This window comes from Macrobrachium rosenbergii, chromosome 55 (assembly GCF_040412425.1).
Source record: "Macrobrachium rosenbergii isolate ZJJX-2024 chromosome 55, ASM4041242v1, whole genome shotgun sequence".
Classification (NCBI taxonomy): Eukaryota; Metazoa; Arthropoda; class Malacostraca; order Decapoda; family Palaemonidae; genus Macrobrachium; species Macrobrachium rosenbergii.
Genome location: NC_089795.1, coordinates 29995268 through 30010124, shown reverse-complemented (window position 1 = coordinate 30010124; position 14857 = coordinate 29995268).

Genomic DNA, 14857 nt, shown 5'->3' with positions numbered 1-14857 from the left:
GAGTTTGCTTCTTAACCAATAAGAAAACTACCATCATAAGAATACAAGGAGAATATTATTGAAGTCCACAGGTGGACTTTGCTTCTTAAGCAATAAGAAAATTACCATCATGAGAATACAAGGTGAAAATTACTGAAGACTACAAATACCTTATTCACAAGTATTTTACCATTGGGGGGGTGGGGTCAGAAGGAGTTAGCCTTACAATTCTCAACAAGTCTTCTGGGACGAATTTACTAGACTTATGGCCATTTAAATCTTGTTTACGACCACCATATTCGTCGTCACTATTCAGGTATCTAATTTATTGTTTAAGGCAACTGAGACAAAACAGGTTTTTAATGGAGCTTTCCCATTCCCCTTCTTCACCTATATGTAAGTCACATCTATTACCAATACATACATACATACATACATACATACATACATACATATATATACATTTATATATATATATACATTTATATATATATATATATATATATATATATATATATATATATATATATATATATATATATATATATATATATATATATATATATATATATATATATATATATATATATATATACAGGAAAATCAATAAAAATCAAAGAGACATAGCAAATGAAAATAAATGGGGAAAAAGATATTCAAAGCAGGTTTTTGAAAAACAAAGTCTCAGCTCACCTCAGGCAGAACACAAAGTCTTCCAGCGAAGCGGATCTTATCACAAGAAAATCAAGATCCGAATTTCTAGCCTGCACTCGAAATGGAAAATTCAAACTTCCTGTGACACGCCCATGCGAGCGAACCCGTGAACAAACTAAACGGCCTATCGGAACTTGAAGACTTCAGGTGACATGGCCAGAACATCACCCAGGGTACGATGCCCTTTGTCTCCATGGAAAGCCAGTACTGACGACGGGCCTTCGTCAGCACTGACTCGCTGAATATGTAGGCACTGTTTCACATTTACCTTTGCCCAGAATATCTCAAAGAATGCATAACTAAAATAAAAAAACGAAATATATAACATTATTATTCCTAATGGTTTTCATATATATATATTTACTGTATATATATATATGTATATATATATATATATATATATATATATATATATATATATATATATATATATATATATATATATATATATATATATATATATATATAATTAAATATATTGGTAATAGATGTGATTATATATATAAGAAAATATATATATATATACATATATATATATATATATATATATATATAATATATATATATATATATATATATATATATATATATATATATATATATATATATATATATATATATATATATATATATATATATATATGTATGTATGTTTGTTTGTGCACGGACGATGTATGTTTAAAATAAAAATCTGATTTTATTTTATTGTCAATATCGTTTGCTTTACACTGATATTTTTCCTAATTGCTTCAAAAGCATAAATCGTGGCCTCGTCTAACCAGTCATTAACACAAAACGTGAAATGATCTGTCCACCTTTCCATTCTCCTTCCATCTTAAAATAACTCAGAATCCTTTTATATCTCAGAAACGAAGCTCAGAAAATGTTTTAGCAACATATCACTTTGAAAAGCTTATCAAGGCTCTTCCACAAATAACCATTTTGATTGCTTAAGCACAGAGGCTCATTTCATCGATCCTCTTGTTAAATGGCATCTATTATTCTGCCTGAAATTATAATTCTAGGAAAATCGTCTTGTTCTGTCGATGAGAACTGATATTCATAATATTTATTATTACTGTTATTTTTCTTTCTATACTGTTCACTTTAAGGAACAGAAATTTATACCCAAAATTTTTAGTGAGAGCCCAAAGTGTAAACAGTCTCTCAGTTTACCAGTGAGCAATACGTCACTGATTAATGTTAAGAAATCAGGCGTCAAATGTATGTCACTTTTATTTGAAAACAACTTCATACAATTCTTCTCATAGTCATTCAAACATAATAGTTTTGAGACGTGTTAACACCAACATTATCCTACCGATACGTTTAAAGAGATATTTGCTGGCACTGTGAATTCAAAAAATATACTTCTCAACAAGGCAACTTTAAATAAAATGGGGAAAATAAGATTCCTTCACGTTATTTTTAGAGTTTCCTCTACATGAACGGTTCTAACTGGTTACTAAGGGTTAGAGCCTATGTACGGCAAGATGCAAGCCTCAAAATGCAAAGCTGTGAGATTTTTCTCCAGTTGCGCAGGGAAAATTCTTCTGATCCTTTGTCCCACAAACAAGGATTACATTCTTTGCTGTCTCGAAGGGATGTCTGCCTCCAGGATGTTTCCTGATAGGATTACGTTCGAAGTCATCCTACTGGGGATGTTGTTCTCCTCCACTGCCTTTTCTAATAGGAAGAGGCAGTGAGGTGATGGCAGATATCGGGGGGGCGTTTAAATTAAGACGTTGCACGGAATAATCGAAATTTCTGATTATGACAATATGTGATCGCGATAATAAATGTTGAATATTCCAAAGGATGGTGCTTTCGGCAAGAAAAGGTAAATTTGTAAGTAAACTGAGTTTAATCGGTATGTGGAAAAAAAAAATATATATATATATATATATATATATATATATATATATATATATATATATATATATATATATATAAACACACACACACACACACACACACACACACACACATATATATATATATATATATATATATACATAATTTTTTTTTAAGTTATGAGTCCGGTTGGAAGAGTTAAATTGAAATTTGAATGTAATTTGCCTTAGGGGCCAACACCTAGAGCTCAAAACATAAGCAATAATTGTAGTTAATAGTATGACTAACCTTGAAATTATATCTACTTAAAGAAAATGGGAAGGTCGCCTTTTCATACCAGTCGTTAGATTAAATTACTTTATTTACAAATATTGCAACTAGAAATTAATATGGATAGGCTGGCAGTCCAGCCATCAAGGCACATGTAATGTGCAATAAAAGGTGTAATTGCAGTTACCAATAAATAAAGGTTAACACGAATCTTATAAACTGCTTAAGACTGGCTGATAAATTATTTTACATTAGCACAACGATGACGGTGAGAGGCCTGGCACGTGGCCCTTGTGGACGGCTTCTACAGAAGATTCTTGCACGTGGCAAGATGGAAATGAGTCTTCTAAGGCTTGTTTTGCAAGGGCAGGGGAAGATTTCGAAGAGCCAGATAACAGGATTCTTATTGCATCTGTGCATGGCGCTCTCTTGAAAAAGATGGATTCAGGCCGCAGAAGTCCGACACGTGGCCAGTGGTAAGAGGACAGAACAGCACCAGCTTAGCGCTGTTAAGTTTCAAGCGATCTTGCGCTACAGAGGTCTGGAACGGAATGAGAGCGGGAAAGGTCACCGAGATGCCCCGTTCAATCCAACTGGCGGGCACAGGACAATGATAGATCTGGAAGAAGCAATATCAACCAGTACAAAAGTCGAAAGGAAGTAGGTCTTATAGTTAAGATTAACTATGGGTCAGCCTAGCAGCCCAATTACTATCCTGACTGGCCCTTGTGCCTGGAATTTGTTTTCGTCCCCAATATCATAAGATGTTGGGGTTAGGGACGCCTACATCTGTTCCCCTATGGGGCCTCCCAGCCGCCATGAAACTTGATTTATTTAGCTAACGGACTGAGGGACGAATTTTCTAAATATTGAAAAATATTATATATATATATATATATATATATATATATATATATATATATATATATATATATATATATATATATATATATATATATATATATATACATAAAAAACACACACACACACACACACACACACACACACACACACACATATATATATATATATATATATATATATATATATATATATATATATATATGAACATTTGATTTGTGTATGTAGCAGCTTCGGGATGGAATTTCCCGTTCTACAATGCTGGTAATTAACTGGATGCCAGTTTTTTCGAAGGGAGACAGCACTATCGTTATGCTGACGGTACGCGACAGAGCCGCAATATTTTGTAAATAACAAAATGGTCTTATTTATCCCTACCAAAACATAAAACCCGTCACTCATATCATATCATAATATATAATTTATTAATCCGTGGAAAAACCGCAAATCATTGTTAATCGATTTACTTACATATATCTTCTATAAACGCAGTGAAATGACAAGCTAATATTAATGTGCATTTGACTCTCAGGCAATATACATCCTCCAATCAGGTCATTTGTTATTTTCTCGTGAAGCCTTTGGAGTTGCCGAGTCGTTTCATGGCAGCGTTGTTTACTCTAAATTTGATTTCTAATTAATTTTCCATTCACAAACCTGAATTAAACGGAATGCGTTTGCTCTACAGAATCTAACCCTCCTATTTATTTGGTATTTTGTTGTGATCTATTTGAAATTGTTGATTGATTCCTCGATGGGGTTCTTTAATGTAGAGCGAATTATTACTCGATTTCGCATTTGCGTATCGAAATCAAAATGAAGTTTGCTTTACCCTCTAAAATCTATTCCTCTTGGCGCTTTTGCTATGTCTTCGCAGTCAGTCATGTACAATTTAGCGGAAATTTTCATACATGATAATTTAGTCATCACATCGAATTACTTTTTTTTTTTGTACAGCAATCGACCAATATCAGGCGGCAGAAACAAACTCGTATTATTGAGGGAACTAAAAAAAATTTAAAAATGCGCTGAAGTTTTTTTCATGGCACTGAGTTTTCTGTATAGTGGCGAAACAAACCACCGAAAATAGACCCCATCTTTCGACTGTCCTGTAGTATAACGCTATGGAGCCGCACCACGAAACTTTTAACCACGCCCGGTGGTACTAGTTTATATCGTTGCCAGACGCACGATTATGGCTAACTTTAACTTAAATAAAATAAAAACTACTGAGGCTAGAGGGCCGCATTCTGGTATATTTCCAGATTGGAGGGTGATGATCAATATACCACCAAATTTCTAAGTACCAATTTGGGGCCCTCTTAAGTTCAGTATACTTAGTTTTACTAGACCACTGAGCTGATTAACAGCCTCCTAGGGCTGGGCCCGAAGGATTAGACTTATTTTACGTGGCTAAGAAACCAACTGGTTACTTAGCAACGGGACCTACAGCTTATTAAATCTGAACCATTATAGCGAGAAATGAATTTTCATCACTTCAGAAATAAAACCTCTAACTCTTCACCAGCCGGCCGGAGACTGAACTCGGCCCTACCGAGTGCTAGGCCAAAGCTCTACTAACTCGCCCAACGAAGAGCTAACTCAATAGTTATTAAGATCTGAGGGTGGGTAGAATAAGTGAGGACGGACAGACAAATAGCCATCTCAATAGTTTTCTTTTACAGAAAACTAAAATAATAAGAGAGAGAGAGAGAGAGAGAGAGAGAGAGAGAGAGAGAGAGAGAGAGAGAGAGCTAACAACAATAAGGCAATGGACTGACTGTGTTTGTCTCCATTGCCACTGCCTTTGCCAGAGTATGAATGGCCTTTGTGAAGGTTCATCCCGGATTCGCTAAGCAGAATAAACGGCTTAATAAAGACAGACGCTCACCATCCAACGTGCCTTGCCAGATTTAAATTTTACATTCAGTTTTTCTTTTGTTTTAATCTTCATCTCCTTCAAGTCTTTTACATCTGTGAATGGATAGCTATATCAGTTTTCCTTTATATACAATAGAACGTGATTTTTGAAAAAAGATATGTTTACAAACATTTTAATTACCATTTATTTTTTTAAATATTTTTCTACGAGCCAGTTTCACGATAATTTACTAAGTAACTGTCTTTTAATGTTCACAAGCCATGGTTTTCTAGCTTATAAAATATATTTAGCTTTTATATCTGGCTTTTACATACTGAAAGAAAATAAGGAAAACAAAATCAACAAAAAGAATGTATATATGGTTACATATCACTCACGTTAACCGGAGAAGATGAATGTTGAAATGTGGTTCTGAAAACTGAAGTACGACCATCCATTGTGCCACGAAATTATTTGCCCCACATACAAAACCACCACCTATTGTTTTTATATCCGCATTTACCCTTCTTCTGTGAACATTACCCCGCAAGTAATACATAGGATAAAATAGTTAAATAGTCGGGTAAGTTTAAATTCACTATTTGCACAAGGTAATTTGTTCCATTTGGTATAATTATTTTTATTAAAGCTAATCATGGTATAACGAAAAAACCCATCCGTATACCTGATACTTGAAAACCGAGGAAATGTGTAAGAGAAAACACTAGAGTACTATGTTTTTTTTGAGGATTACGTATCATGAGTCACACAACAGATGCAAAGCAACGATAATCTCAATAGCTAGGCCTTTTGGGAAGCTTATAGCTTACTACCATTATGTAAAAAGTATAAAATCTTTCCAGAGAAGAGAGCTTTTTAATAAATTCGTTGGACGGGAGGGTCTAAATCACAGTTGCTGGCAACAAACAGATAAATAAACACGTACAAAAATTAATAGAGGGGTAAGGTTTTGGCAGTAGGACTTAGTAAAACGAAATTTTTTGAACAGACTTGCAGAGAGAGAGAGAGAGAGAGAGAGAGAGAGAGAGAGAGAGAGAGAGAGAGAGAGAGAGAGAGAGAGAGAGAGAGCGTTTTTATCCAAAGCGCAGAGGGTTTAAAGATTAAAGTAATGATATGATTTTCAACTAAAGTAGTATACAGGATATAGATGGCCTGTAACAAACCAGCATCCAAGAGAGAGAGAGAGAGAGAGAGAGAGAGAGAGAGAGAGAGAGAGAGAGAGAGAGAGAGAGAGAGAGAGTTTTATCCAGCTAAAGGTTTATACACAGCAATTGATATAATTTTCTAACCATAGTGATACAGGGGATAGATGGCCTGTAACAAACCATCATCCAAGAGAGAGAGAGAGAGAGAGAGAGAGAGAGAGAGAGAGAGAGAGAGAGAGAGAGAGAGGAGAGTTGCTTTATCCAAAGCCATAGGGTTTAAATATTAAACAATATATAATTTTCAACTAAAGTAGCATAAAGGATATAAATGGCCTGTAATAAAGAGAGAGAGAGAGAGAGAGAGAGAGAGAGAGAGAGAGAGAGAGAGAGAGAGAGAGAGAGAGAGAGTTTCATCCAAAGCATAGGGTTTAAATATTAAAGTAATGATATAATTTTCTAACAAAGTAGCACAAAGGACAGTAAATGGCCCGTACAGAGAGAGAGAGAGAGAGAGAGAGAGAGAGAGAGAGAGAGAGAGAGAGAGAGAGACAGCAGAGAGAGGAGAGGATTTAGCTAGCACAGCCAAACTATGGAGTCCCCACGAATCCTAACAAGATCAGATTTCACAAATACATCCAAAATTCCTACATTTAAAACCAGAAACACACAGCACTCGTCCGTAATAGAAAATGAAATTGTTGGTTTCGACGGGAATTCTGGCTGGCTTTATGCGCGTAATGATGGCGCGTGAGCGCTTCCTATTTTTCATGTGATACCCATAGAATAGCGGCACTTTCCGAAATGGCCCACCATAACCGGCGAAAAATACACATCAAAGAAGCGGGTATTAGAGTATTTGGCCCATCTGCAGCGGGGAAAAAGAGAGAGCAAATGGTCAAATGATCCATCATTCATTTGAATGGTCGTTCGTGTTAGGCCGCCTTCAACAGCGACTATTGATCACGTAAAAAGAGGATATTGGCACATACATAATTCATTGTTCACTTACAGACCCGTTATTGTTGTCGGAGGCGGCCATCCCCGGAGATTATTTCTCATAAATAAATACATAACTCTTGGTGTCTGTCTCATTTTAGAAAAAAATAAAAATAAAAGGGGCAGGGCGACAACTTCAGCTCGATTTTTGTCAAATTCTGTTCAGCGTTTTGACGTCTTTTGTTAAGTATTTGCTTTTTCTCTTCATGACTAGTGTGATTATTAGTGATTTTTTGTTGTTAATCTATTGAGAGCAGTAACACCGAATTTAAAAGTTAGCTGCCTTTACTTAGAATCCATCTTGCTGAAAAAGGCAAAGTTGCCACGGTATACAACATAATGTCATGCATTTACACTGAAGATTATAATTACTAATGTAAAAAAAACATTGAATTTTAACATATCCTACATTCATTCAACAAACTCTGATTTATGAAGACCTTTTAGTTTTAAGTTGAATATTGCTACATGATTGAAATTTGTTTTTAAAACTTATCTTTAAATTGCCATCTCATATGAATGATATTTTTTGGGTAGATATTCAGGCAAAACGTTCTTCTGAACTTTGTTGGTAACTAGAAATTCTCTCCCGTCCTTTTCCTGCGAAAGGCAATTTATATGTTAAGAAATACGCTGTCTCTATTCGCACGTGTTGTGTTCTTCAAACAAAAATCTGCAAGAATGGTTAGAAGCAAAGATGAACTGAAGAGTTAGCTGTAGCATTACCGGCAAATTCTCTATATCATATCTAAACACAGTCCAGACAAGTGAGTTTGATATTCGTTATCTTCAATAAACGCGTTTTCCGTGACTAAATTCTGTGCGCATGAAGTATGTTTTATACAAAAATGATCCAGACTAACGGATTCGGAATTTATTTAATGGTTAACAACATTGAAAACTAGAAGTTTTATCTGATTTATGAGTATCTAATCTGAACAAAATGAGAATTAGAGAATAAAAGGAAGAAGTAGCCCGAAATCTAGCAAATGTCATCGATGGTTTCGAGACTAACGGGAAAACAAATTTTCATTAGTGGCCAGTGAGATATTTTTGACTTGAAATCATTGATTTCTGAAGCTTTAGCAGTAAATGATTCTTACTATATTTCCTTTTTCCTAATTCGTGCTGATATTTGTGGATTATGAGTAAAAATGTAGCTAGACATGTGCTAACTCGGAAGTACAAATAATGATGACGGAAACGCAAACTGATATTGGCCGTTTAACTAGAGTCTAGTAATAAAGGGTATTAGATGGATGAGAGAGAAAAACATATTTTTATAAACAAGGATCATAATTCAGATATATATATATATATATATATATATATATATATATATATATATATATATATATATATATATAGCATATATATATATAAGATATAATGTGGTAATGTAGAATTAAAAAGATAAGTGACAGTACAATATACAAATGCTAATAAAGTGATATATGTTTTATTCAGTAATATATGTGTTTATATATATATATATATATATATATATATATAATTTATATATATATATATATATATATATGTATATATGTATGCATATATATATATGTATTTATTACAGTATATATATGTGTATATTCATATATATATATATATATATATAAAACTTAGCAGGTATTTCAATATAGTAATATCTGGTGCTGATGATTTGGAATTTGTTTTCCATAATCTCAAAAAACTATATCTTACAGGAGGCAGGTATATCCTTTCCTCCTGGATTAAAACGGATCCTTTTCCTTATCTGTGGTTTTTTTTCCAGTGATGCAGGTACAAAAGATTGCTCGTCCAGTGACATCTGCCCTTTTAAGAAAGAACAACCGTCAATCAAGCAGTGTCCTGGTTATAAAAATGGCATTTCAGGTCCCTTGACAAAAATTTATTACCCATCACCTGGAAACACATCTGGCGATAAACACCCTGCTTCAAAACAGAAAATAATGCGCCGAAGTTTCTTCTGGCAACTGAGTTTTCTGTAGAGCGTATAATGGGCATGAAACTGCCAGCCGCGGCCCATGAAACTTTCAGCCACGGCCCGTTGGTGGCCTGGTGTTGTTGATACACCTGTCAGCGGTACCATACGCACGATCAAAGCGGCTAACTTTAATCTTAATAAATATAATAATGAGGCCAGAGGGCGTGCAATTTGGGCATTATTTGATGATTGAGGGGAATGATCAGCATACACAATTTCCAGCCTCTAGCCTCGGTATAGTAGTTTTTAAGAAGGGCGGACGGGACGGAGACAAAATCCATCTCATTAGTTTTCTTTTACAGAAAACTAAAAAGTGCACCTGGTCTTAGAAATAAAGTCGCAACCACATTATCATCTAGCTAGCGGCAATAGGATTTTCAGAGGAATAAACTTCGTTTGAACTTCCAAGCCGTAAACGATAAGAGAGAATGATTAGTATTCTGTAGATTAGTTGAGTCAAGTGGATCAGTGAATTATCAGTCGCTTCTTTCAGAGGTTAACACAGCAGGGAAAGAGGTTCCTATAAGGTTCCTTCCTCTCAACCTGCCTTATTGACTTTGTCAGTTTCAGGAAAGGTCTAGCCTGTTATCGACATAAAAATTTATTGCTTTGAAACTAATCAACTTGTAACCATGTTTCTAATTTTTTTTTTATTTATCGACATTTCTTATAAAAGCTAACCAATAAAAGGCTCCAGAAAACATAGGTAATTGCTACTAGTCTAGAATCTATTTAATAAGCGAATAAGGAAGAAAATATTATCATTAATAATAATTAGGTATCTATTGTTGTAGTAACGATAAAAATATCTAGGAAAATATCATAAATATCAAATGACTATATCAACGGATGAAAAGGAAAATCAAAGTTGTCAAAAAATAAAAAAAATAAAAAAATAAATAACAAAACAAATAAATAAGCACAATAAGGTTTATACTGAAGCAATATTTAGACTACACACAGGATATGTCAAATGCTTTTCAGGGAGACGAAACTGATGACTACAAACAAAAGTTAGAAATATTTCTAGTGAATAATCTGCAAAGCAAATTTCATTGTGAGGTCAGTTCTGCAGGATACAGTTAATTGGATGTTGAGGAGTTTTCCGAATGTTTATTAGAAAAATGAATTTCAGTGACTTTTCAGTGAATAGGGACAGTGCAGGTAAAATCTTTCAGAAAGCTTAGCGTCATAAACTGACTGATTCTCTTGAAACGTTGAGACTGGATATGTCAAAGTTCCATTGGTGTCTATTCATCAATTATTTATCAATTTAGTGATAAACTCTGTGTCTATTCATCAATTATTTATCAACTTAGTGATAAACATGGAGTTTTATGACTATTACAGTTCTTGTTTTTGTATTCTCCAACGATGCAGTATAACACTTTATCTGTGACTTCGTATCCAAAAATGAACTTTATATTTATGCTCCTAGCTCTGACACCAAGAAAAACCACAATCTCCTCTTTGCAAGATATGACCTACAACTAAAAACTGCTCGTTCTTTTGCCCTTGCTTTCGTTTCTCCCAGCCATTTTATTCTTGCTTCAGGCAGGATGATGCTTTTTTTGTGCCTGGGCTGATGTAATAGATGCAGTTCTCTCTCTCCTCTCTCTCCTTGCTATTCTTCTTACCTCCTCCCGCCTCTCTTCTTCTCTTGCTATTCCCTTCTATGTATGTCTCCTCCCCTCTCCTCTCCTCCTATTCATTCTCTATGTATGCCTCTCTCTTTACATCTCCCCCGCCTCTCTCTCTCTCTTCTTGCTATTCTTCTATGTATGCCCCTCTCTCTCTCTCTCTCTCTCCTTGCTATTCTTCTATTATGCCTTTCTCTCTCCTTGCTATTCTTCTATGTATGCCTCTCTCTTTAGATCCCCCCCTCTCTCTCCTTGCTATTCTTCTATTATGCCTTTCTCTCTCTCTCTCTCTCTCTCTCTCTCTCTCTCTCTCTCTCTCTCTCTCTCTCTCTCTCTCCCTATTCTTTTATGTATGCCTCTCTTTTAGATCCCCCTCTCTCCTTGCTATTCTTCTATAATGCCTCTCTCTCTCTCTCTCTCTCTCTCTCTCTCTCTCTCTCTCTCTCTCTCTCTCTCTCTCCTTGCTATTATTCTATGTATGTCTCTCTCTCTCTCTCTCTCTCTCTCTCTCTCTCTTGTAGGTTACACCACTGCGACATTGGTTGGCCAGCCAATATCTCTCTACGCACGAAACAAAACGTAATATCGGGCCATCCAAAACGCAATTTACCTTTCGCATTCAGCCGCTTTTGGGCAAAGATCATCTGAAAATGCAGCATCTGCTGCTACATTTAGCACCGAGCCTTCCGCTCCATTTGCCGTGAGGCGAGAGTATTCCTCAGACTATCTGTCCATTTTTCACGTTCCTCTTCTGCGGATAGGTTTCGCTAGATTTCCTCAATACATAACTAGTGTGTTTGAGTTGAATTATATTTTCTGAAGTGCTAAGTTTGTCTGAAAACGTGTGGAATTCCGCAATTTCATTACAAAATGCTACTAGTAATGAAATATATATATATATATATATATATATATATATATATATATATATATATATATATATATATATATATATATATATATATATATATATATTTCGATATGAGCTAATATAAGAATGTAATGTTTGTTTAAAATGCATTTAGTATCTCACTAAAACAACAGTAATGATAATTAAGAATAACAGTAAAATAATTTTATCTATATTAAATTTGTCCCGCCATGGGAAGTCCGATTTTCTGTCAAAGGCATGGGATAGAAATGTTTATTTAAGACTGAAATACATTTTGATGTGTCAATATTTGGAGAGGGAGACTTGCTGATCGATGGCATATATTCCGCTCTTAAAAGCACACTTCATCATTCACTTTTGTTTCTTGGGATACTATTTTTTTTTTTTTAGAAAATATTATCATCGGTTAATTTGTTGCATGCAACACTAGCTCGGAATGCTTAATTTCTCATGTATTGCACATGCCCTCGAAGTCTAATGTACGATAAGATATACACATTCTTGAAGCCTTATTTTTGATGTATGATATAAGTCCTCGGAATCATTTTCCTCATTTGCTACAGAAACGTCTTATAGTTTTCTGATATGAAAACAAGTAACTCAGAGGTGTGTTTCTTAAGTACTACCATAATTCCCTAAGTCTTATTTCTGATTTGTAATGCAAGTCCTACAAGTCTTATTTTTGATATGCATGACAAGTTTGCGAAATATGTGTTATTTTACACAATTTAGGTCTGCTAATTCTTAATTCTGATATGGAACACAAACATCATTTCGGAATTACGTCATAAAAACACGAACCCTTATTTCTGATTCGTAGCACAACCCCTGGAATTTTATTTTGGGTAAGCAGCGAAGTGCAAAAAAAAAGACGACAAGCCAATTACTTTTCAGTATGAAGCACAAGTCCACATAGTGTGATATCTGATAGGTAACACAAGTCTTATTAGATTTGATCTATAACCATTCCACAATAGCTTCTGATATGCAGCTCGACTTGCCTTAAGACCTTGTTTGTTTTTCCATTTTTAGGTCTATATGTTTTTGGTGCTGATGCTTATGATTATTTAACTACTTATATTTTTGAGGCTGGAGTACCTTTACCATTTTGTCTGTTCACATTGAGCCAATATGTTTTAAAACACTGATTCCATAAGTTCTCATTTCTCTCTCTCTCTCTCACACACACACACAAATATATATATATATATATATATATATATATATATATATATATATATTATTTATATATATATATATATATATATATATATTATTTATATATATATATATATATATATATATATATATATATATATACACACAGACACACACACATATATATATATAAATGTATATATAAAAATGAATGTTTGTATATTTGTTTGTCCACAACAGAAATCCGAAACCGCTTGACAGAACCAGACAGAATTTTGCATACGGCCTCTGTGTTACTTCAAAAAGGTTTTCAACTTAAAATCAAACACTTACGCCGTGACAGACATACGAACACAGACAAAACAAATGAAATGTTCGTTTTTACGTCACCTTTTCATTTGGCGTTACTGGATTACTTCTCATTTTTCTCCTGACGCTTCACTTTTTATTCCATGCGCTGTCAGACGTATGGTTAACCTACAACAATAAATCCTAATCCCCTGTAACATAAATTTTTTATCAGAATTTACGTGAATTTTCATCATAATTTATGATAATTATTAATATAAGTGTTGAACACATACCTCACTGCTTGGTTGTATTGCTAAATTAAATATTTTTGGCTTCATTACAAAACATATTTCACAGGTATAAAGCAATGAACCCTAACAATCAAGTCCAAAGATTTTCTCCCTCATCAGCTGTCTTCCTCATTCGTGCTTGCGTAGTAGCTGCTATCTCAATACGACGTGCAAGATGTATGATGACAGTATATCCTTTTTCTTTATTAGTTCAAATGCGAATTTTCTCATTACTTCGATCGTTTCTTCTTCGTTTTTCCCTTCGGAATTCGTTACAACGACTACTTCGTAGCGTCGATGGCGTATATCGTTATAAATTCGGCTTAAATGAGGTTTATGGGGTGTTTTGGCAACATAACTTCACTTCACTGTTGTTGCACGAGAGACAGACCTTCTCCCCTCCAACACACACGCACAGACAAACCTGAGTGCGAATTGTAGAAATACAAAATTTTTTATTTATTGTCTTTGTTCAGTGGAGATGCTTCTTATTGATAGAGGAACGTAACTTCCCTCTCCCTCTATCTTCCCCTCAACCTCCCCTCCCGATTCCCCTTCCTTCTTCCCTTCTTTTTCCATCTCCCTCCCCCTTTCCCTTCCTCCTCCCCTCCCTTCCCCCTCTCCTTCTCTCCCCCTATCCGTATACTGTCATTCAGGCTTTTCCCGGACAGCGCCAGGTTGGTCAGCTAGTATGTATGTATATATATGTACATAATATATATATATATATATATATATATATATATATATATATATATATATATATATATATATATATAATATAATTGATTCCTAAACGGGAGTGAACATCAAATGTCAAGTAATTCCTACAATTCACACTTACAGGTATTAGCTTAAGCGTTCGCACTAGCTAAACACAACGTCTTTCAGTGGA